General features: G+C 47.6%; 1 pseudogene; it reads left to right on the top strand.

Moving 5' to 3' along the window:
• The first annotated feature begins 1,864 nt into the window (after positions 1 to 1,864).
• On the top strand, positions 1,865 to 21,609 carry LOC102925313 (cullin-4B-like; annotated as a pseudogene).
• The last annotated feature ends 1,552 nt before the right edge of the window (positions 21,610 to 23,161 follow it).

Here is a 23,161-nt window from a genome sequence, read left to right on the forward strand (position 1 = left end):
GAGACACTCTCCCTCTGTAATAGAAGCTGATTTCGAACACTTGGCAATCCTCCAGCCTCAGCCTGGCTGACCTAGAACTCACTGTGTTGGCCTCGGATTTATAGTGGACCTCTTGTCTGTGCCTCCTAAGTGCTGGGATTACAGGTCTTTCTGCTACCAAACCTGGTTTTTTGCTGTTGTTTCTGTTTCCATTTGGTTTTGTTTCATTGTTTTTGAGACAGGGTTTCTCTGTGTAGCCTTGTCTTGGAACTGCTGTGTAGACCAGGCTGGCCTTGAACTCAGAGATCTGCCTGCTCCTGCTTCCCGAATGCTGGGATTAAAGTCCAGGTTTGGTTCTGTTTGTTGTTGTTTGTCCGTCTTGTTTGGCTTGGTTGGGTTTTGTTGTTTTATTTTGTTTTGTTTTGAGACAGCATCTTTACTCAGTAGCCAAGGCTGGCTTCCTGCCTCAGACTCCCAAGTACTGGAGTTACCAGCCACCACATTCACTTTCCACTCTCCCTTTTATTTTATTTACTTTGTTTTGTTTTGTTTTTTGTTTTTCGAGACAGGGTTTCTCTGTGTAGCTTTGCGCCTTTCCTGGAACTCGCTTTGGAGACCAGGCTGGCCTCGAACTCAAAGAGATCCTCCTGCCTCTGCCTCCCGAGTACTAGGATTAAAGGCGTGTGCCACCACCGCCCAGCTATTTTATTTACTTTTAATTAAACAATGTTTAGGGCTGAAGAGACGGCCCAGGGGTTAAGAACATGCACTGTTTTACAAAGCACCCAAGTTGTATTCCCAGGGCACATATGGGGTGCTCCCAGTGGCCTGTAACTCCTGCTCCAGGAGGACCTGATGCCTCTGGCCTCTGCAGGCACCCGCACACGTGTGCACATACATCTCCTCCTACACATAATAAAAGGTAATACAAATAAGCCTTTAAAAAATGGATAGCTTTGTATTACATTGTGTTTATGTTTATGCCTGTGTTTTGGCATGTGAAGGCCAGAGGACTTGTGGAAGTTGCTCCTTTCTTTCCATGTGGGTCTGGGGGATCTAACTCAAGTCTTCAGGCTTGATGCCAGGCATCTTTACCAGCTGAGCCAGGCCCAGCATCCTTTTTAAAAGCAGGATACTACCATGTTTGATCAAGCCAGTTGCTACTGTTGGACACTGAGGCTGGAGTCATAGGCATTAGTGGCATGAGCACACAGGTAATAGGTCTTTGCACATGTCCATGAATCCCTAAAGGTGGGGTCATTTTCACACCTCACTAGATTTCCCCTAGGAAGTCCCCACCACACACACCATACTCTCCACACGCCAGGGGTGCGTCCTTCCACGAACCTCCATCAGCACCGGATTTACAACCGTATTTGCCCATAGGTAACACATGAGGCTGAGCACTGGTTGGTGTGTTGGGAACTCCAGGGGTTCCACTATGCCAGCATGGGGCACCAAGGTCCCAGTCCTCAGCAGAGAATTGCGCTGTTTGAAAACAGCCAGATACCACAGGAGCCTTGTCGGCAAAAGGGACCATTTAGTAAGAGTCTTCTGAGAGCAAACTCTCCTTTGTACCTTTAAGTTCACAACAGTTCACAAGGTGGATATTGTAGACATGCCGGGAGTGAAAACTGAGTTCTCAGGCAGGCTAAGGGCCTTACCAGAGATTCAAACCCCTGGCCATCTTCTTTTAAAGGCTGAGACTCTACCACGCTGTTGGTCCTCTGTGGCCAGAGGAAGAAAGAGGCTTGATGTCAGGCCAGCACGTTCTCACGGGGGATGACATCTAAGTGCATGGTGATGGAGAGAAGAGAAGTCTGCAGCGTCTAGCTAGATCCTCAGGCCTCTAGGTTCCTCAGAACAGCCGCTGACTGAGGAAGAGATGGCGGAAGTACAGTCTCTGAGAACAGGTCTAGCAGGGATACGGGAGAGGTCTGCTCAGCAGGATGACCATCTTAAGGTTAGATAAGGAAGCAGAGATGTCACACTCATGCTAAGAACTGCCCTCTTTCACTGGCTGACCCACACCTCTAACAGAGTTCCCCAGCGTTCCCGGGGACGCTGGACTGGGACCTGGACTCTTCTTTAGGCGGTGCTTATGGGACCCAGAATAGTGTGGCCCAGGCCCAGGATGCTGACAGAAGAGCCCTGGAGAACGTCAGTGGGACAGACCTGGAGTCACAGGCCAGCGTGGTTCATCACAGGGAGGGAGCATAAGGGAACCCTTTGACATTGACCTTCACAGAAGGACTACCTTTGACAGGTTAGGGAAGCCAAGGAGTGTATTCAGAGCACCAGAAACTCAAGGCTGAAGGAAGACACTGTCATCAGATGACATTTTTTTCATTGGTCACATTTCTCGGCCTTTCTACTCATAGGTCACCATGAATTAATATTAAAAACATCATGTCACCTTGTGGATGGCGAGTATGGTTCTGCTGCATGAACTTTCTGAACACCACAAGCATTCACTTACTTAGGAAGTCAGTATGTAACAGTGCACAAACCTTGGTGGTATTTTTTTTCAGTCCTGGAGATGGATCCAGAACTTTGGACATACTAGGCATGAACTCTAGCCCTGAGTTACACTCCCTGCCCCCACTTTTTTTTTTTTAATTCCAGGAAGCTACTAGGCTGGGTATGGGGATGCACACCTTTAATCCCAGCACTCAAGAGACAGAGGCAGGTGGGTCTCTGTGAGGTGGAGGCCAGCCTGGTCTACATAGCAAGTTCCAGATCCACATGTGCTTTGTGGTAAGACTCTGTCTCGAGACACATTCTTCCCTTCCTTTTTTGGCAGTACTGGGGATTGAACTTAGGGCCTCATGCATGCAAAGCGAGTACTCTACCACTGAGCTACAGCTACAATCCACTCTACAACTTCTTAAGCACCTGGGTGTCCCTGAGCAAGGTGCTACCTCCTCACATCTCTACTGATCTGTAAAATGGAAACAATGATGCCTGGGTTTTGAAGACTCAAGACCCATCAGTGTGGAATGGTGGGGAGATGGTAGAACCTGCATTTGGACCTGGTGTCTGCTTCCCCTTTTTGGGTGACCCGGAGAAAATTCTTAGTCCCTCTGGGCTTGAGGACTCAATTCACAGTGTCTGCCTCTGTTTCCCCTATTCACACGAAGTCTTCTCTTCAGTTGGCCATCCCTTCACACTTAGCTGCAGCCTCGCCCCGATCTCAGTCACCCTCAGCCACGGAGTGACTTCACTCAAATCTGTGGGCTACTCCCTATGTAGTGTCGGCAGCCTTCTGCTTCTGCCTCCTTACCCTCTCCTCCGGCCTCCTACTATGGCTTGAATGTTCCTACCAAAATTCATGTTGACATCTAGTCCCCACTGTGACGTATCAATACTCGGGACCAGGGGTTGCCCCTCAGAGGGGTAGTAGGTCAGGAGGACTCTGAATTAGTGGGTTCATGGCAATCTGAAGTGGCTGTTATGAAAGCCACCTTGAGTGTCTCTTGGGTATGCTCATTTCTCACTGTGGGATGCCTCATACTACCTGTAGACTGCCCACCGGCAAGAAAGCCCTCACCAAATGGGCTCCCTGGATGTTGGACTTCCCAGGCTCCAAAATCATGAGCTGAATAAAGCTCTAGCATTTTTAAATTACCCTGCTTGTGGTGTTCACTGATAGTCACAGGAAACAGACTGATGGAACCCGTCCTCTTTCCTCTGTCCTCCCTTCTTTTTACCACACCCCGTATCCTCCCAGTCACGACGGCATCCGAGTCTCCTGCTGAGGTGCTCCCTCAGAGGCACCCTCCCTCTGTGCCGTCTTCAAGGTGAGGCCATAAACACCAGCAGCCGACATTTGTTCTGAAGGCACTAAGGCCCAGTCACTCCGGCCTGAGGTTCAGGGTATGTAGGGGCAGGGACTTTTAGAACGAGGTGGGGAGGTATGCAGCTCTCTGGAGTCATGGGCTCCTTAAGATAGAGATGATGGGTCTGGAGAGATGGCTTAGCAGTTAAGAGTACTTGCTGCTCTTGCTTGGACCCAGGCTTGATTCCCAGCTCCCACATGGTGGCTCACGACCATCCACACCTCCAGTTCTAGGGATCCGATGTCCTCTTCTGATGTCCATGGGCACTGCACACATCCGTGCGTAGACATCGTACATGCAGGCAAGACACTCATACACATAGAAAAAGAAATAAATCTAAGATTATTTTTAAAAAGATAGAGATGATGCCTTTTTTATATGAGTTGGGGGAGTGAATGCCTATGGGGGCCACAAGACAGCATCCAATCCCCTGGAGCTAGGGTCACAGACAGTTGTGAGCCATCCCACACGGGGGCTGGGAACTGAACTCGGGTCCTCGGGAAGAGCAGGAAACGCTCTTAGCTGCCAAGCCATTTCTCCAGCACCCCTCACTCCCAGAAGTGACGTCTTATTTCCAGTCTCCCTGTCTTCAGCACAGGGCAAGGACCTGGGAGTCTTCCTCTGAGACAGAGGAAGGAGGGAGTCCTGTTCCCTGGGCACCTACTGTGTGCCAGGCTCCATGCCATGCCCAGGGCACAGCAGTGAATGAAGAGGCCAAAATGCCTGTGGCTGGAGCCAGCGTCCCAGGGACTGCGGGGGAGGCTGACCAAATCCGAGTATGGTAGGTAAGTGGTGCAACCTCATCTGTCTGCACCTTCCCTTTCTACATTCAGCTGGGATTCAAAATATTCAATGAGGGGATGGAGAGGCGGCTCTGTTGTTAAGAGCATGGACTACTCTCCCAGAAGGATCTAAGTTCAATTCCCAGCACCCACGTCAGGTAACTCACAACGGCCTGTGACTCCAGCTCCAGGGGATCTGAACCCTCTGGCCTCCACGGGTACACACACACACACACACATACACACACACACACACACACACACACACACACACAAAATTAAAAACAAAATAAATTAAAAAATAAAAAATAATCAATGAAAACTTCCAGAAGTAAACAACTCATAGATTTTGGGTAACTTTTATTGCAATGCATGGTTACGCTTATTCCACTTTATTGTTAGTCATTGCTGTCCGTTCCTTACTGTGTTCATCTAGACTTTATCACAAACATGGGGGATGTGGATATCGAACTTGTGGAGAAAGGCGGTGTACACGGGTTTTGGCACCGGCTGTGGTCTCAGGCATCTGAGAACTGTGTGGAATATGGAGCAGGGGGTAAATGGGGGGGGGTTTGCTACAGAGAGGGGGAGGGAGGTGGAAGAGAAGACTGAGAACTCTGTGAACAGAGTGGCCAGGAAAGGCCACCGAGGAAAAGGATCTTGGGTGTGTGTGTGTGTGTGTGTGTGTGTGTGTGTGCGCGCGCGCGCGCGCGCGCGCGCGCGCGCGATAAGGTATAACTCAGGTTGCCCCTCCCCCCCACCCCTCTTGGCCGCCAGCACTCAGTGTCCCCTGCGGCACTTTGAATCTCTCACTCTTCTCCAAACACCCCAGCAGCCGACCCTTTTCTTGTCTGGCCTCCACATTTTTGGTGGGCCAAACTCCAGTTTCTCCCTCCAGCGGTCAATAGCTCTGATACACCCCCCCCCCCGGGGGGGGGGGGAATGGCTGCTGTCCCAGAAGCCTAGGAAAAATGTCACCTCCTAGGGCATTCTCTCTCCAGTTAACATAATGCCAAGCCTGTAAGCTGCCACCTCGGGTGAGACCGGGTTCTCTAGAGTATCTGGCTTCATGGCCCTGGAGTCAGAGAACAGGAAAACATGGGGCTTCTGGCCCCTGGCACTGTCTCTACTTTCTCCTACCAGAATCTCTATCATTCTTTCTCTTTTTCTTCTTGCGTTATCTGCCCCCCACCAGACATGGACGTCTTTATGTGCTTATTTGTCTGTCTAGGGTCCATCAGGTCTGTCTAGTCCTAGGATGTCAGGCCTGAGATGACAGGAACCTAGAAGAGAGCCTCGCTCCTTGCCAGGTCTTGGTAGCATATACCTATGAAGACAGGAGGATTAGGAATTCCACGTCATCCTCGGGCGCATGTTGACATTGAGGCCAGCCTGGGATACATGAGACTGAGGAAGGGGTGGTGGTGTTCATGAGGTTAGATCCTCAGTACACACATAAAAAGCCAGGTGTGATGGTGTGCACCTATCACACATAACCCCAGCACTGGGGAGGCAGAGATCCTCAGTACACACATAAAAAGCCAGGTGTGATGGTGTGCACCTATCACACATAACCCCAGCACTGGGGAGGCAGAGACCGGAGGCGGCCTGGGGCTTGCTGGCCACGTTAGTCTTGCCCAAATCAGTGAACTTCAGGCTCAGGGAGAGACTCTGCCTCAAAAAACAAGATGAAGAACAGCTGAAGAAGACACTTGATATTGATCTCTTGCCCACACGTGCACATTCACATAAATGAGCAATACATGAACATGTATACGTGCGTATATCACATTGAGAAAGGAAGGGAGGAAAAAGGGAGAGAAGGAGAGAGCTTAAAGAGGAGAAAGAGAATCTAATGTTAGGTAGTCACCAGTGAATTGTTTTTCTGAGTAAACGAATGAATGGATTCTTCAGTTTGTTTACCTGAGCAACCACTGTGTACACAGCTCCGTACTAGGCCTAAAGATGACGACCCTCCCCACCCCAAAGAGGAAGCACAGGTTCATCCCATAGGTCAAAGCAGACCAAGCCTCTCTCCCTCAGTTCCAGGGAGCTTGGGGAGCTCTTGGGTGCTCAGGGTGAGCTTCATGGAAGAAGTGAACGTCGATGTGGGATTTTCAGGGCAGGCAACAAACCTCCTCCTGCATTTTCTCATTTCAGGCACCCTTGATGGGTGGGTGATTCCAGACCCCCTTCCGCACAGCCCTCTCCAGCTTAGGACTTCTACTGATGGACCGCCTGCAGGTGGGAACTCAGGGCTTGTCCTTAGACACCAGAGTTCAAGAATGTGCTGCTCAAGTCCGTCAGGCAGGTAGGGCTTTGCCGGAGGAACTTCCTCTGAAGGTGGGCATTCCTTGAGCAGCGATGAGCTGTGGGAACAGGATGGTTCTTTCCACAGCCAGGGAGGGACAGGGTGGAGCTCCACGCCGGCAGGGAGCAGGGAAGATGTGTTTAGTGAGCAAAGGCGGCTCCACCGTCTTCTTTCAAAGGCGTGGCTGTGCGGGCGGAGTGGCACAGGACTGGTCACCACTGTGGCTCTGTCTTCTTGCCAGGTCATAGCCACTCTCGAATTTTTGTCTGGGATCCCATAAAGCCTGGGTAGTGCCGGAGCATAGGCTGGGGGTGGGACATTCTCAGACTGGTCAACAGTCCCACAAGTCTTGAGGACCTCCATGTCTGCCCTGCACCGAAGCGCCACATCCTCCACTGGTGACCTCTGGCTGAACCTCTCTTTACCCGTTTATACAGCGAGAACGACAGTGGTGGCAGAGGTTACTCTGGTGCACACGACATGACGTCTTTATCTCTGCATACTTGAAGCAGAAGCTCTTACTATGTGCGGCTGGAAATAGATGGGAAAATCCTTTGCAACTCGAGACATGTCTTGGATATGATTAGGGGTGGCTTCTGCGATACTGGACAGCAGGGTTCTCCCTTGGAACTCTTGAAGAGTCATCAGAAGTAAGTGGGCCCAGGAGAGCCAGGCTCATGGCCTCAAGGCTACATGGTAGGGACTTGTAGTCTTGTTCCCATCCCCTGAAGTCCCTTGAAGTGCCTGGGAGTGGCCCTTCCCACATTCTCCACTGCAACGTGGGTGGCTTCTGCAGTGAGAATGCAGGGCCTCCAGAATGTTCTCTTCTAATGGCTATGTGGGCTCAAAGGTAAAAACACCAACCCCGGGATGCTGGATGTGAGGTGCTTGCTGACCACTGCTCCAAGGAAGGCAGCGTGGCCTCTGCACTCATCTGTGGCCTCTGTGCAGAACAGCTGGCCTGGATTCTCCAAACACTGTAGGTGTGGGGTTGGGGTAGAGTTCTCTAGGTAGCATGGTCACCTAGCACACCTGAAGCCCTGGGATGGATCCCCAGTACCGCATAAACCAAGCATAGTGGCACAGGTTATAATCCCAGCACTTGGGAGGTGGGGCAAGAGGATCAGAAGTTCAAGGTCATCATCATTGGCTACGTAGCAAGATCGAGAGTCTGGGCTACATGCGACCCTGTCTCAAAAACAAAACAAAACAAAAACCATGAGTAAACTAATGATGTCACAGTTGGCCAAAGAGGGAGAGGAACCATTTGAGGTTAAACAAAAAACACGTAAAATACCTAATAAAGTCTTGATGGGTCCTGAATCAAAACAGAAGACCAGGGTTGCTGAGACAGGCCCCTCAGCAGGTGAAGACACGGGCCTCTAAGCATGGCAACCGGTCATCCCCCAAATCTGTATAGTGGGAGGAGAGAGCAGACTCCTGCAAGTTGTCCTCTGACTTCCACAGGTGCACTGTGACACGTGTGTGTGCACATGCACATGCACATAGATAAATAAATGTAATTTTAAAATAATAATCAAAACCCCAGAAGTGTACGAAAACGATAGAATGAACAACTGAAGGAGAAAGAACAATGTTAGGTGATGGCATGTGAAGCTTCTTCAGGGTGGAGGTATCACATATCCACATTAGCCCAAGAGCTGCCCGCCAACATGTGGATAGACAGGAGGACTGGACAGACAAACGGTGGTATATACACAGAATGGAATACCACTCCTTAAAAGTGAAGGGAATTCCAACACGCTACAACAAGGATGAACCTTGAAGACACTGTGCTCAGTGCAGGAAGTTGTTGCCAAAGGTCAAGTACAGTACGGTGCTATTATGGGAGGTACATGGAGTCATCAGATTCATGGAGCCAGAAAACAGAAAAGTGGTTGCCAGGGGCTGGGAAAGGAGGAGGTGGGGAGGGATTATTTTGATATCAGAGTCTTGGGTTTGCAAGAGCAAAGCGCTCTGGAGATGGGCGGTGGTGATGATGATGAGAAACGATGTGCACGAACTCAGTACTGATTTGCTGAAGTAAATCCGAAAGCCCATGGTGACGCACGCCCTTCATCCCAGCACTTGGGAGGCAGAGGCAGGCGGATCTCTGTGAGTCTGAGGCCAGCCTGGGCTACAGAGAGGGAGATCAGGGCAGCCCAAGTCTACAGAGGAAGTTTGTGTCTCAAAAATAAATAAAATAAAATCTCAAAAGGAAAAACATGAAAGGGAACATCCAAGGCACTAAGATCAGCTTGGGTAGAGGAGAATGAGATCAAATGATGAGGTAGGCAGGGAACAGAAGTGGGAGCCAAACTGTCTCTCTATGTCCTTTTAATATTCTTTCAGTGACTGTATTGCCTAGTCAAACATTAAAAATACAATTGCAAAATTTAATAATAGTTCTTTTGGTCTTGAGAGGGAAAAAAAAATCTGTGATACCTCCATGAAGTGCTCCTTGAAGTATCGTGCCCTTGGCACTTCACGACCGTATTCGACAGGGTGGGGGTGGAGGTGGGGGTGGGGATGCCTGAGGCTGCAGGTTGTCTGGGGAACACAGTGGATTGCAAATATCCAGACTCTCCCTCTCCAGGTCCCTCAGAGCACCTCAGCTCTGCTTTGGAGAGTCTCCCACGGTGCACCGTCCTCACAGTAGGCCAACAGAACTTTTAAGAGGCCCTAGTGGCACCCCGTTCTGGCCACACTTCTCCAGTTAAAATGTCGCCTGTCACTGAACCAATCAGTTTGCTCTTCTTCAGCGTCCCTCGTTATGGAGAGCTACCAAAAAGCTGGGCCCTGCGGTCACATTCATTGCCTACTCAGTAGTGTTCCCCAGTATGGGCCTGTGCTACATAGGGCAGTTTGTAGGCTTTCTCCTTATGGGGTACCTGTTGCCAGCCTTCTGAAGCTCCCTGGTCCTGGCCCAGCTTCCACCCCGGTCTTCCAGTCTCTATTAATTCTCAGAACCCCAAAACCATCCAACACGGTGTCGTCACTGACCAGTGCTTTTTTTCTAGCTTGTGCACAAGAATCCTGACAGCTAAAAGCCTGATTTTTCAGAAGACCTGGGAGATGTGATGAAGACGACCTCATTAATTTCTCTGTCCCACATGATTAGCCAATGACAGAATTTTGTCACTCTACAAAGAGAAGCATAGTTCAGGTCCACCCCCACCCCCTTCCAGTGCTAGGGTTTGATTGTAGGCCCTGTAAGAAATCTACCTAATGGGAGGCAGTCCTGGAGAGGCCTGTGTAGGGGTCTGGTTGACACAGTCACAGATGGAGCCGTAGACAATAGCCCGCATCAGCTGTCAGTCATGAGTGAGTCACAGTGTACACCCAGTCCAGCTAAGCCTTCAGGTGATGACAGGCACCATCTGTCTGCAGCTGCATGGAGATCTCTGGCATGCACTGCCCTGGGTTCCTTTTCAATTTCTGACCCATGAAATCATGAGCAAAAGTGTGATTTCTCCACACAGCTAAGTTTGGGAGGCACTTTCGTTCTTTTGGAGACAAGGTTTCATGTAGCACAGGTGACCCTCAAACTCACTATGTAGCAAAGAATTGTGTTGAATTCCTGATCCTCCTGCTTCCAGTTTTTTTTTTTAATTTTTAAATTTTATTTGATGTGTATGTGTTTTTGCCTACATGTGTGTGTGCCCGGTGCCCATGGAGGTCAGATGGCATTGGATTTCCTTAAAGTGGAATTACAGGCGGTTGTGAGCTGTTAAGTGGATGCTGGGAATCGAACCTACGTCCTTAGGAAGAACAGACAGTGCTCTTAACCACTGAGCCATCTCTACAGCCTCATCTGCTTCTATATTTTGAGTGCTGGGATTACAGGTAGGTTCCACCATGCCTGTTTATGAAGTGCTAGGAATTGAACTCAGGACTTCACTTACACTAGGGGAACACTACCAACCAAGCCACAGCTTCAGCCTTGGAGTCATTTATTCACAAACAAGCTAAAGATTCTTGCTTGCTTATTTATCTTGCCCCACAGAAAAGTGTATGTTCTTAGCAGCCAGGAAGATAACAGGATAAAAAGGCAAGGAAACTTAACATTTGTTGACTCTTATCGCAGGCCTGAGCCTTTCTACATACCACCTCATAAAGGCCTTCAGGTTCTGAGAATCAGAGACAATTACTCCTTTGTCAAAAAGAATATCACCAAGTGGTGGCAGCGCCTGCCTTTAATCCCAGCTCTCAGGAGACAGAGGCAGGTGGATCTCTGTGAGTTCGAGGGAAGCCAGTCTGGTCTACAGAGCAGATTCCAGGACAACCAGGACTGTTACACAGAGAAACTGTGTCTTGACAAACCAGAGAGAGAGAGAGAGAGAGAGAGAGAGAGAGAGAGAGAGAGAGAGAGAGAGAGAGAGAGAGAGAGAGAGAGAATGAATCAGGCCAGGCATGACGGAGAACACCTTTAATCTCAGCACTCAAGAGGAAAACAAGCAGATCTGTGTGAGTTCAAGGCCAGCCTGGTCTGCACAGTGAGTTCAAGGCCAGCCACTGCTGCATAGTGAGACCCTGTCTCAAAGAGGAAAAAGATGTCTTGGTTCAGAAGGGGATAAGGTTCCATTTAGTCGATGTCAGACCATGAAGCTGATGTCCTTTGATATCCTGCTTGAGGCAAAACTCCTAAAATCAGGACTGAAGAACTGGAAACTAGGGAAGGAAGCTCAAGGCCAATTTCACAGCTTAGCCTTGCTAGAATAAAGATCTTCAGAGCAGCTGTGTGATCATTTTAAAGAGGTCAAAGAGTCCATATTGCTCCATCCTGTCCATGAGTCCTGTGAACATGGAGTTTGAAGTGGGGCTAAGCCATGAGTTTTCACAGAAACTTCTAGTGCAGAGAGCTGCAGAAAGGAAGCCTCTGCGAGCTTCGTGTTGGCAAATCACCTCCATTAGTTCTCAAGTGACCCCGTGAGGACCTGGGTTGGGCCCTCCAGGGAGTTAATGGTAAGACAGAGAAGTACATGTCATAACACCCTGGAGAATCTCTCCGTGAGCCAGGCACTTAATGTCACATCCCTAACCTGACAACTCTGACACCATCACCTCGTATGATATACAGAGAAAATCACTGGGGATTTAGTTGTTTGTCCCACGCTACACTCAGCCATGAAGGGCAGGCTAGGGAACAATCTGCCCGGAACAGTGAAGGGGAGGAGAGGTGGGTGGACAGGCATCAGGTCCTGTTTGGCCTGGAGCCCTGAGACAGACAGAAACCGGGGGACACGAATGACCTATGGCACAGAAAGGCAGGGTGGGGAGGGATCTGGTAGAATGTGGTGGGTTCCTAGGGAACGGTGGTCAAAGGCCCCTTAGCCTAGGGGTTGAACGGAGCCCCCAGGGCGAGCATCTCACTTTCAGCCCACCTGGAATGGGCTAGCTGACCTAACCCCTCAAGTTAGACTGAAGCCACTGCCACCAGAGACAAGAATGGACATGCGTCAAGTCCTCCAGTTTGTCAGCCACAGGGCAAGACAAGCCTGTCCCCGAGTCCTAGGCAAGCCTGTCCAGGCCCCTCCTGGCAGTCTAGGTCGAACAGGGGCTTTAATGAGGGGACCCCTGACCTGCAACATCTAGACCAGACAGAGAAGGGAGCCTATTAATAATTATACTGGGACAGCAGGTGCAGACAGGACTGTCCCAGGCAAATGGGACACACAGTCACTCTCGAGTGACAGCTGACTGCCCTCCAGGACAGCCTCTTTGGAGCTTTATGGCCTAAGAGACCTGAGAACTAGTCATCACTTTCTTCACGAGGTAAGGAGCCAGAGAATACAGGAACACTGAAGGTCCTGCCTTCCCGGGGTCTCCAGGGTGCCTAGAACTGGCTGCTCCATAGCCGGCCTCTGTCCCCACCTAGAACTGTGTATACACAAACAGGGGTGTTTGTCCTTTTCCTGCCTAATAGAGGTCAAGTGCCCTGCCAAGTCCCACACAGCTCTAGCTCCAGGTGCCTCTCATTGGTGATACCCACTGAACCAAAGCTGTCATCGCTGTGGGGTGTGACTATCAAGTCCTTTTATGAACCGAAAAGCAACAGGGGAGAGGTATGGGAAAACTTGCCACTCCTGGCCTGAGGTCACTGTGAGGTTAGGACATGTTCTTGAATAGTAGGGGATTCTCCAGAGGAGAAGTGCAGTGCTTTGGGAGGCAGAGGAGTTAGGTAGTCCCAACAGATTGTTCTGTGGGTCACCATGCCTTTCACACCCACATCCTGGTGAAGCTTCTGCCTATAAGGTCTTTGTATCTACCCACGTGATTTGCTTGGGCCAGCAAGCCAGTAAGCAGCACCCCTCCATGGCCTCTGCATCAGCTCCTGCCTGCTGTCTGAGCTCCTGTCCTGACTTCCTTCAATGATGGACTATGGTGTGGAAGTGTAAGCCAATTAAACTCTTTCCTCCCCAACCTGCTTGCTTTTGGTCATGGTGTTTCATCACAGCATCAGAAACCCTAAGACAGTATATATAAAAATTGTATTAAAAATATAAAAAATTTGGGGCCGGAGAGATGGCTCAACAGTTAAGAGCACTGGTTGCTCTTTCAGAGGACCTGGGTTTGATTCCCAGCATCCACATGGATGATGGTTCCTAACCGTCTGTAACTCCAGACCCAGGAGATCTGATGCCCTCTTCTGGCCTCCTTAGGTACCTGGCACCCACATGGTTCTCAGATACGCATGCAAACAAAACATCCACACACATAAAATAAATCACATATTTAAAATAAATAAAAATTTTAATTAAAGAAAAATAAGATAGATAGTTATAAATTTGTAGACTATACAATTGTACATAATTATAAATCATATAATGAGGAATGTATATTTAATTTATAAAATTATTTACGTATTATACACATACTACAAGCCTAATACGGCTGTGGCAGTAGACGTAGTCACTTTTTTTTTTTTTTGGTTTTTCAAGACAGGGTTTCTCTGTGTAGCCTTGGTTGTCCCCGAATTCACTCTATAGACCATCCTGGCCTCGAACTCAGAGATTCACCCTCCTCTGCCTCCTGAGTGCTGGGATTAAAGGCATGTGCCACGTGATTTGCTTGTCGTTTGCCCTTAAAAGGATCTTAGAGAGCACTGTTCTTACTACAACCTTTCCAGTTGGGGAAACTGAGGCCCAGAGAGAGGAAATGACTCTTCTGGGCTGTGGAGCTCAGCCCGGAGCCTTGGAGGAAGCTCTAGTCATCTGGGATCACACTCGCTGTGCCTCTCACCTGGCTACACTCTGGCTCTGCTTCTCATGGAGGCTCCAAGCTAGAACCCTGCTCTTTAAATGCCCCACACCCTCCCGCCTTGGTTTCCAGGTAGGTAGCAGGGAGTCTACGCAGTGGGCAAGAAATCCGCTGGAGGTGACCTTGAGTCGGAGCTCAGGTGGCAGGAAAGGTTTTGATGGATCGCGATAAGGCAAGATCTGCGGGCCCCAGAGGCAGCCACCTGAGACTATCGCATCTGGAAAGCAGCCTGCGGGCTCCCTCCCGCCCTGGTCAGGTGCAGGGTAGAGGGAGGTCGGAGAGCGGAGGGAGAAAGAGGAGACCAGGAGGGGAGGGGTACAGTGGGGAGGCGTGGCCAGGGGGTGGTGGAGTCGGGAAAGGCCCAGTGGTGTTTGAACTGGGTTACCTGGATTCGCAGAACCTCTGGGCCAGCTTCCCTTCGGTGAAACAAAGTTCTGGGCAGGAGTCTGAGAAAGGACGCGGGACTGGAATGGTTGAGACGCACGGGGCTCAGAAATGGCAGACAGACAGCACCTTGAGGGATCGGTCCGCGGTGGGTGTTCCGTCCCAGCTCCCCCTCCACCAAGCTTACTCCTTTTTTTCTGGCATAGGTCGCAACATCACCCGGCCCGTAGGAGTGCCTTAACTAATGACAATGGCCTAGGACAGGCCTGTGGCTCAGGAAGGCTACCTAAACGTCACCTTCCCTTGGTTTCCGAATGTCCTTGCCGCTCTCGCTCTGTGCTTCCCCAAGGGACTCCGTTGTATACCACCCCAATCCCGCCCCAGGACTCCAGACCCAGGGTCAGGGCCTAAGTAAGGTTTCCATACTCACAGGGATCCTTTACAAAGTATAAAAGGGAAGCTACAAAATAGAAGCGATAGTCTAGATAAAAGTCCATCAATGACCATCTTCAGAAACATTAAATAGTTTTGTTGTTGTTGTTGTTGTGTTTTGATTTTCGAGATAGGTTTTCTCGTGGCTCTCTTAGAACTCACTCTGTAGACCAGGTTGGCCTCAAACTCACAGAGATCCACCTGCCTCTGCTTCCCAAGTGCTGAGACAAAAGGCATGCACCACCACTGTCGGGCCATTTGATAACGTTTGAGGTCAATTTATAGGTTAGATTTATTGGGGGGGGTCCTTCAAGAATGTAAGTGATTTAATTAGCTTGTAAATAAATAATGTCAAATGCAAAATTATTTTAGCAAGTCACAGTGGGAAAATTGAAAAAAAAAAAAACAACAACCCATAGACATATATTAGTGACACCTCTGAAGTTTAAAGAAATGAATGGGAACATTTTCCAAATTCAGAATGGGCATTACCTCTGGAGCAGAGGGAAAGGACCAGAAAAAGTGCATCTCCCAGCAATTCAACTACACGGGTAACATTCCATTTCTGAGCTAGTGGAAAGGCTGCGGGTTATACTCTTTGCTCTTCCTACATCTAAATGTTGTGGTGAAATTAAAAAAAAAAATGTAAGAGAGGAAAAAAAAGCCCACACCCATTTCAAACTACTTTCTGGCAAATATATATTTAATGAGAAATGGAGATATTTTAATATGATCTTCATGGTGTGCAGTAGGGCTTCCAAAAGTTTATCAATCATCCTACACTCCTCACCTTGTATCCAAGTCTGTTCCAGCTGCTGTAACAAATATACCCCACACTGGGTGGGTTATAAACAATTCTAAGCAACAACAGTTCTGCAGGCCGAGAAGTCCAAGCTCAGATTTAGCATCTGGTGAGAAGTCTCCTAGATGGTGTCTTCTCGCTGTCCCTCACCTTTGACAGCAGGGGTGATGTAGTTCCCTCAGGCCCCTGTTTAAAGGCACTGACCTTATATTCCAGGGCTCCACCCTCATGACCTAGTCACCTCTCAAAGGTTCCACCTCCGTATATCATCACGCCAGATGTTAGGATTTCAATAGATGAATTTTGCCGGAACATCTGAACCATAGCACCTGGGTTCTGGTTCTACTGGAGGAACCTGAGGCAGGATGTACAATCACCTGCCCACTGGAGACTCAGCAGACCCCGATGCAGGGTCAATTTTGTATTAAGCATATGTCTATCAAATGCAAATCTATGTATTCTCCCCTCCCCCAGGTACAAGGCTTTAAGAGAAAACCAGACAGTTCTGGAAAACTTGGAATCATTCCAAAAAATACTAAGTATGGGGACTGAAGACCCGGTCAGCAGTTAAAAGCCTTTCCAGAGGAACCAGGTTTGGCTCTTCAGCAACCACCCAGCAGCCAGCATCCGTCTATAACTCCAGTTCCAGGGGATCCAACACCTTCTTCTGTCCTCCGTGGGCACGGCACACATGTGGTGCACATCCATCCAAGCAAACAAACTCGCATACACATAAAATAAAAATAAATGTCTTGGCCAGGCGGTGGTGGCGCACACCTTTAATCCCAGCACTTGGGAGGCAGAGGCAGGTGGATCTCTGTGAGTTCAAGGCCAGCCTGGTCTACAGAATGAGTTCCAAGACTGTCAGGGCTATACAGAGAAACCCTGTCTTGAAAAACCAATAGATAGATAGATAGATAGATAGATAGATAGATAGATAGATAGATAGATAGATAGATAGATAGATAGACAGATCTTTAAAATTTTATAGATCTGAGCAGGCCTCTTGGTCACTCTCACAACCAGGTCTAAATGGCCCCAGATGTATGGCCAGGTGCTGTGCTGGCCAGTGACTTTAGGGAACAGCTTCCTCCCACCACTACCTGCCTTACCTGCCACTTAGAAAGAAATGCTGATAAAGAGGAAATGGCTTCTTTGCACAGGGAGACAGAGAGGAGAAGAGGAAGAGGAAGAGGAGATGAAAAGGCCACAGGTGAAAGAGGGGAGTCTGTTACCTGGAGTATGTACCTAGAGCAGCGGTTCTCAGCCTTCCTGATGCTGCGACCCCTTAACACGGTTCCTCATGCTGTGGTGACCCCCAACCATAACATTATTTTGTTGCTACTTCATAACTGTAACTTCGCTACTGTTAGGAATCTTAATGTAAAAATCTGATATTCAACCCCAAAGAGGTCATGACCCACAGGTTGGGAACCTCTGCCCTAGAGCATTACTGGACCGCACGCAACTTGAGAGTCTTCCAAAGGGAAAAAGGGTCTTAAGTTTGAACATGGGACAGAATTTCCTGCCTTTAAGGAAAGTGTTGCTTGAGGCCAGAGATAGGCACCTGGCCAGTTCTCTGGGCTAGATTTGATGTGTAGCTTTGCTTGACTTGAGGTCAGAAGCCGGGGTCAAGAAGGAGGTCAACAAGTTAGGGGTACATAGTGAGACCCTATCTAAAGGAAACACACATACACAAACCAAATGTTGTGGAATATTAGTACACTGTGTAAAGAGGTCTTGCTATCATTGGTATAATAAAAAGCTGAACAGCCAATAGTTAGGCAGAAGAGATAGGTGGGACTTCCAGGCAGAGGGAGGAAGAGGAGATAATTGAGGCATGCAGGAGACTCCATCAAGATGTGGAATGAAGCCGGGCGGTGGTGGCACATGAGCACGCCTTTAATCCCAGCACTCGGGAGGCAGAGCCAGGCGCATTTCTGTGAGTTTGAGGCCAGCCTGGTCTATGGAGCGGGATCCAGGAAAGGCACCAAAAACTACACAGAGAAACCTTGTCTCAAAAAAAAAAAAAAAGCAAGATGTGGAAGAGTCAGACATACACAATGGGAGAGACATAAAAGCCACATGGTAAAATATAGATTAAAGAAAATATGGGTTAATTTAAATTATGAGAGCTAGTGAGACAAGCCTAAGCTAATGGCCAAGCTTTCATAATTAATAAGTCTCCATGTTGTTTTTGAGCTGGTGGCCGATGAAAAAACTTGCTACAACCAAAGAAGTCAGAAAGCCTGGAATTCAGGGATCCATCCATCTACTCCTGGGTGTGACTATCAGGGTAAAGTTTTCCCACACAAGTCTTGACATCATCCAGACATGGGTCAAGAAGGCCTGGCTGGGTGCTGAGGACTGGGATGTGGAGGAGTCAGTGGGCTCAGATAGGAGACCTGCTATAGGCTGATTTTTATATCCATTAAATTGGTTTATGAGGGCCAGGCATGGTGGCACACACCTTTAGTCTCAGCACTTGGGAGGCAGAGGCAGGTGGATCTCTATGAGTTCTAGGCCAACCTGGGCTACAGAGTGAGTTCTAGGAAAAGGCGCAAAGCTGCACAGAGAAACCCTGTCTCGAAAAACAAAACAAAAAAACCCAAAAAACAAAAAACAAAACAAAAAAGTGAGGTCCAAAGGATGAAGCTCTGCTCTGATATAATTAGTGTCCTCGTGAGTGGAGATACCTTCTGGGCGGTGGTGGCACATGCCTTTAATCCCAGCACTTGGGAGGCAGAGGCTGGCAGATTTCTGTGAGTTTGAGGCCAGCCTGGTCTACAGAGTGAGTTCAAGACAGCCAGAGCTATTGCACAGAGAAACTCTGTCTTGGAAAACAAACAAAAGAAAGAAAGAAAGAAAGAAAGAAGAAAGAAAGAAAGAAAGAAAGAAAGAAAGAAAGAAAGAAAGAAAGAAAGAAAGAAAGAGAAAGAAAAGAGGAGACCCCAGAGAGTTGTCTGTCCCCCTCTATTGTGGGAGGCCAAACACTACCGTGGTGTCTGTCTGGCAGTCAAGGAGAAGAGCCCTCACTGGGAACCGGACAGGCTGACACCAACTGTAAGAAGTACACAGGTGTCAATTAAGCCACTCAGTTGGTGGTATTTTGTTATGGCCACTGGAGGAGACTGAGACAAGACCCAGCCCCTGCGTGGTCAGCCAGGGATACTGAGTAAATGAATGAATCTCTTTCTGTGGGTTGTTCTGCTCAAACAATCGGGACGAAGGGATAACCAGAGCAACCGTCTCATTGCTCTCGTAGTTGTTATTGCTATTCACATCCAAGCCACAGTCCCAGAATGAAAACATAATAAAATAATAGAAGATGCTTGGAACAATGGTGCCGCCCCAGACCTCACCCTCCGTCTAAACATGCCTCATGAGAAGTCAGTGGCGCAACAGGGCACTGTCCACTAACTTGCACGTACTGGAGTGGTGAGTCTGTATCCTTGGGAACATATCATTAGTAAATGAATGCCTGGCCCCTAAAGTTTAGTCAAGCCCCTCAGAGCCGGTGGTCCCTGGAAAACAGGACTAGATGAGAGGCTCTTAATAAGAAAGCTGAATGTTCCTCTGCACCTCAAATCTGGCGGACCTGGGGGTCTCAGGATCTGGGAGCTATGAAAAGTGTCTTCCCAGGTACTTCTGCCGCTGATGGTAGAATCAGCACCACACTCCTCCGAACTCTGCTAAGAAGAGAACGTTGATAGCGGCCGCGGCAGCAGGAGCCATGGTTAACTAGAGAGTACTCTGATTCCATTCTTTCCTCTTCCACCCTCCACAACCTAGAGAGTCAGCGTCCATTTCAACCTCATCCTCTGCCTCGGGCAGGGTTCCAGTGGCCACTTCCAGCTACCTACCCATGTAGAAGAAGTTGTGTTTGAAGACACCCTGGAGTTTGTAGGGTTTGATAGGAAAATGGCTAAAGAATCTTGCTCCTCGTCTTCCTCATCTTACCCAACTGCTGCAACCTCACAGAAGCAGCAACTTAAAAGTAAGAGTATTGCCGGGCGGTGGTGGCGCACGCCTTTAATCCCAGCACTCAGGAGGCAGAGCCAGGCGGATCTCTGTGAGTTCGAGGTCAGCCTGGACTACCAAGTGAGTCCCAGGAAAGGCGCAAAGCTACACAGAGAAACCCTGTCTCTAAAAACCAAAAAAAAAAAAAAAAAAAAAAAAAAAAGTAAGAGTATTATTAATTCTCCGGTTCACCATGCAAACAGCCTGGCTAAATCTTCTACCACAGTCTCTAGCTTTGCTAAGTAGCAAGCCTGGCTCTGCTAACAAGTGATCAGGAATTCTAAAGGTAAGCCTAACACTATAGAGATGACACATGATAAAAGCTAAAAGATATGGTGGAAGCTATTCAGAATAGTATTTCAATTAAGTGCAGTTTAGAAGAACACAAACTGACTGTAGAAAATCTTTGCTCTTACAAGATATCTGTAAACTCGTATGAGCAGCTGAGACACATCAAAACAGATTCATCAGTTCAGAGAGGATTCATTGGTTTGTGTTCTTTTTCTAAAAATGGTTGATAGATGCTGGCAAAAGCCATTACAGGAAAATGATAATGATCAGGGGCATTTTATTTGTTTCTGGATAGAACTTACATTCTTCAGAAGCCAGTGCTACTGAATGGAGGCATTTGGGACCTAGGACTAGAGTTATTTAGGGTTCATATTAGAAGTGATCAAAAAAGTCAAGAGGAAAACAATTGACGGCACCGTACTCTTGATTGAGAGAGAGAGGGATGGCAAAACCGTCGACGGAGCTTTCCTTCAGAAGCTTTTTAAGCATGCTGTTGGACTTGCAATTTACCAAGACTCTTCTGAGCAGGGATTTTTGGAAGAAACTAACTGGCTTTATGCAGCTGAAGGTCAGAAGTTAATGTAAGAAAGAGAGGCTCCTGAGTATCTTGGAGATGTTAATAAATGCCTAGGAGTGGACAGACAGATTTCTTCCTTACATCAGACCACCCAGGAGTTACTCACTGCTTCTGTGGAGAAGAAACTTCTAGGTGAACACTTAAAAACAATTCTTCAGAAAGTGTTAAATAACCTTAAACAGAATTCAAGATTTGTCTTCCTCTATCAGCTCTTCAGTTGCACGCCTTTAATCCCAGCACTTGGAGGCAGGTGGATCTCTATGAGTTCAAGTCCAACCTGGTGTGCCAAGAGAGTTCCAGGAAAGCTAGGGTTGCACAGAGAAACCCTGTCTTGAAAAAATTGTTTTCCTTAATCATTAACCTAAGCCATAATCTATAAAGCTTCTCAATAGAAACTCGTGTGTTCCAGCTGTGTGACATTTCCTTGTATTTATTTTTATTCATCAAAACTCTGTATAAACTAACATTATTATTACCAGTTAGATAGTACAGCTTAGGAAGAAGTCATCTTCATAATAACCCACAGGTAAAAATGCCCAGTGGAAACAGGATGTTTCCATGAGATAAGCACACTACATTATAGGCAGTGGGGATCTTCCCACAACCATTGAGTCCCAGTAGCTCAGCTAGCTTAAATTCTTTTCATCTTAATGTTGGGAGATGTGTTTACAGGTTTCAGAGTGCATAATAGCTAAAACAAAACTTTGAAAATAACTTAAAGTTAGACTAAGATGTTTTTGTCAAATAGCTTTGAGGTGAAAAACCCAAGAAGATAATCTGAAGCTTTAGAAAAGCACATAGTTGAATGCAGAACTCTTTAAGGTCAGGGAACAAGAACACAGGGATTTGACTGGTTTTTAGACTGCTCATCTCTAAGTTTCATATTTTCACACTGAAACTTCTGATATTTTTCTTCTTCAGGTAAATGCTGAACTCTGTCCTTAAATTCACATATCTGCACATTAGTCATACCACTCCGGCCTGAGGGATTCATCTTCTGGGACTTTACACTCTGTGTTTCAGAAGCACAACAGATGAAACCATCTTCCACCTGCGCAGACCTAGTCACATAAGTTGTTGAAAGGTGACCACTAAGAACATCTGGAGGGCCAGCAGTTTCTGGGATTTGGTAGTCTTTCAGATTTTGAAGCTCCTGGTTTTCAGCCTTCAGATATAAAGAATGCTGTTTGTATAAAAGTTGGATTTGTTCCCAGGTGTTGGCAGTGGACATTAAGGAAGCTGTTCCCTGTGATATCGTCATTTTCAGTGGAGCAACTGGAGCACCCAAAAAATGTGAACTTGAGATCCTCGACTCATAATTTCTGATAAAAATGAAAATTTCAAAATTAATTTATTAGTATATTCTTTTATCTGATGAAAACAAACTATTAATCAAAAACATGCAGTTTAGTTTGATATGCTACTTAATTATAAAATTAATAAATAATAAATTATAAGAATGATGGAAATTATCTTTAGAGGACCGGCAACCATGTTTCAGTTTGGACAGCATCTACAGATGCACTCTTGGCAACTAACAGGCATTTGGTTAAATCTTTCTTATAGAAAGCCTCAAAAACGTCTCTTCCATAGATACATCTAAAAATGATCATCATTTTACCCAACATCTTCTCAAGGTGTGGCTTCTCTGTTGTCTGCGCTAAGGTTTGCATCCACACACTTCGCTCTCAGAGCAGCTGGTCTATTTGTTCTTCTACTAATGAATGTTTCAAATTATTCTTTCATAGCATTGATAACGTTTTTGTTTTTCAGAAAGCACGTATCAGTTATATGGCAAAGTTCATCTTTAAAGTCCAACACCATGCCAGATACCAGAGAAAGATGGCAGCAGCAAACATGTGAAGGCACAGCAGAAGCAAAAGACATTCCAGGGTCTGTGGTCTCGGGACCTTGCCTATCCAGTAGTCACCCATCAGGGAGTTTTCTCCTAGTGGGCTGACACCTTGAACTTCACCTGCTGCTCCTCTGACATGGCCACCAGCAATATGCTACATGTGTGGGTACCCTGGAGCTGGAATTACAGGCAGATGTGAGTCACCTGATGTGGGTGCTGGGAACTTAACTCAGGGCTTTTGGAACAGCAGGAAATACACCAACCACCTCCCTGCCAAGCCATCTCTATAGCCTTTTTATTTTCTTTCTCTTCTTCCTTCCTTCCTTCCTTCCTTCCTTCCTTCCTTCCTTCCTTCCTTCCTTCCTTCCTTCCTTCTTTCCTTCCTTTCTTTCTTTCTTTTTTCTTTTTCTTTTCTTTTCTTTTTTTCCTTTTTTTTTTGAGACAGGGTGTCACTATGTATCCCTGGCTGGCCTGGAACTCTCTATGCAGACCATAATGATCTTGAACTCACAGAGGTCCTCCTGCCTCTGCCTCCGGAGTGTTACAAGGTATGTACCACCACATCCATCTGGAAAACTACATTTTTAAATTTCTCACTGAACTGACACAGAAGTGAGTCATCCAGTAAA

This window comes from Peromyscus maniculatus, chromosome 1, assembly GCF_049852395.1.
Source record: "Peromyscus maniculatus bairdii isolate BWxNUB_F1_BW_parent chromosome 1, HU_Pman_BW_mat_3.1, whole genome shotgun sequence".
Classification (NCBI taxonomy): Eukaryota; Metazoa; Chordata; class Mammalia; order Rodentia; family Cricetidae; genus Peromyscus; species Peromyscus maniculatus.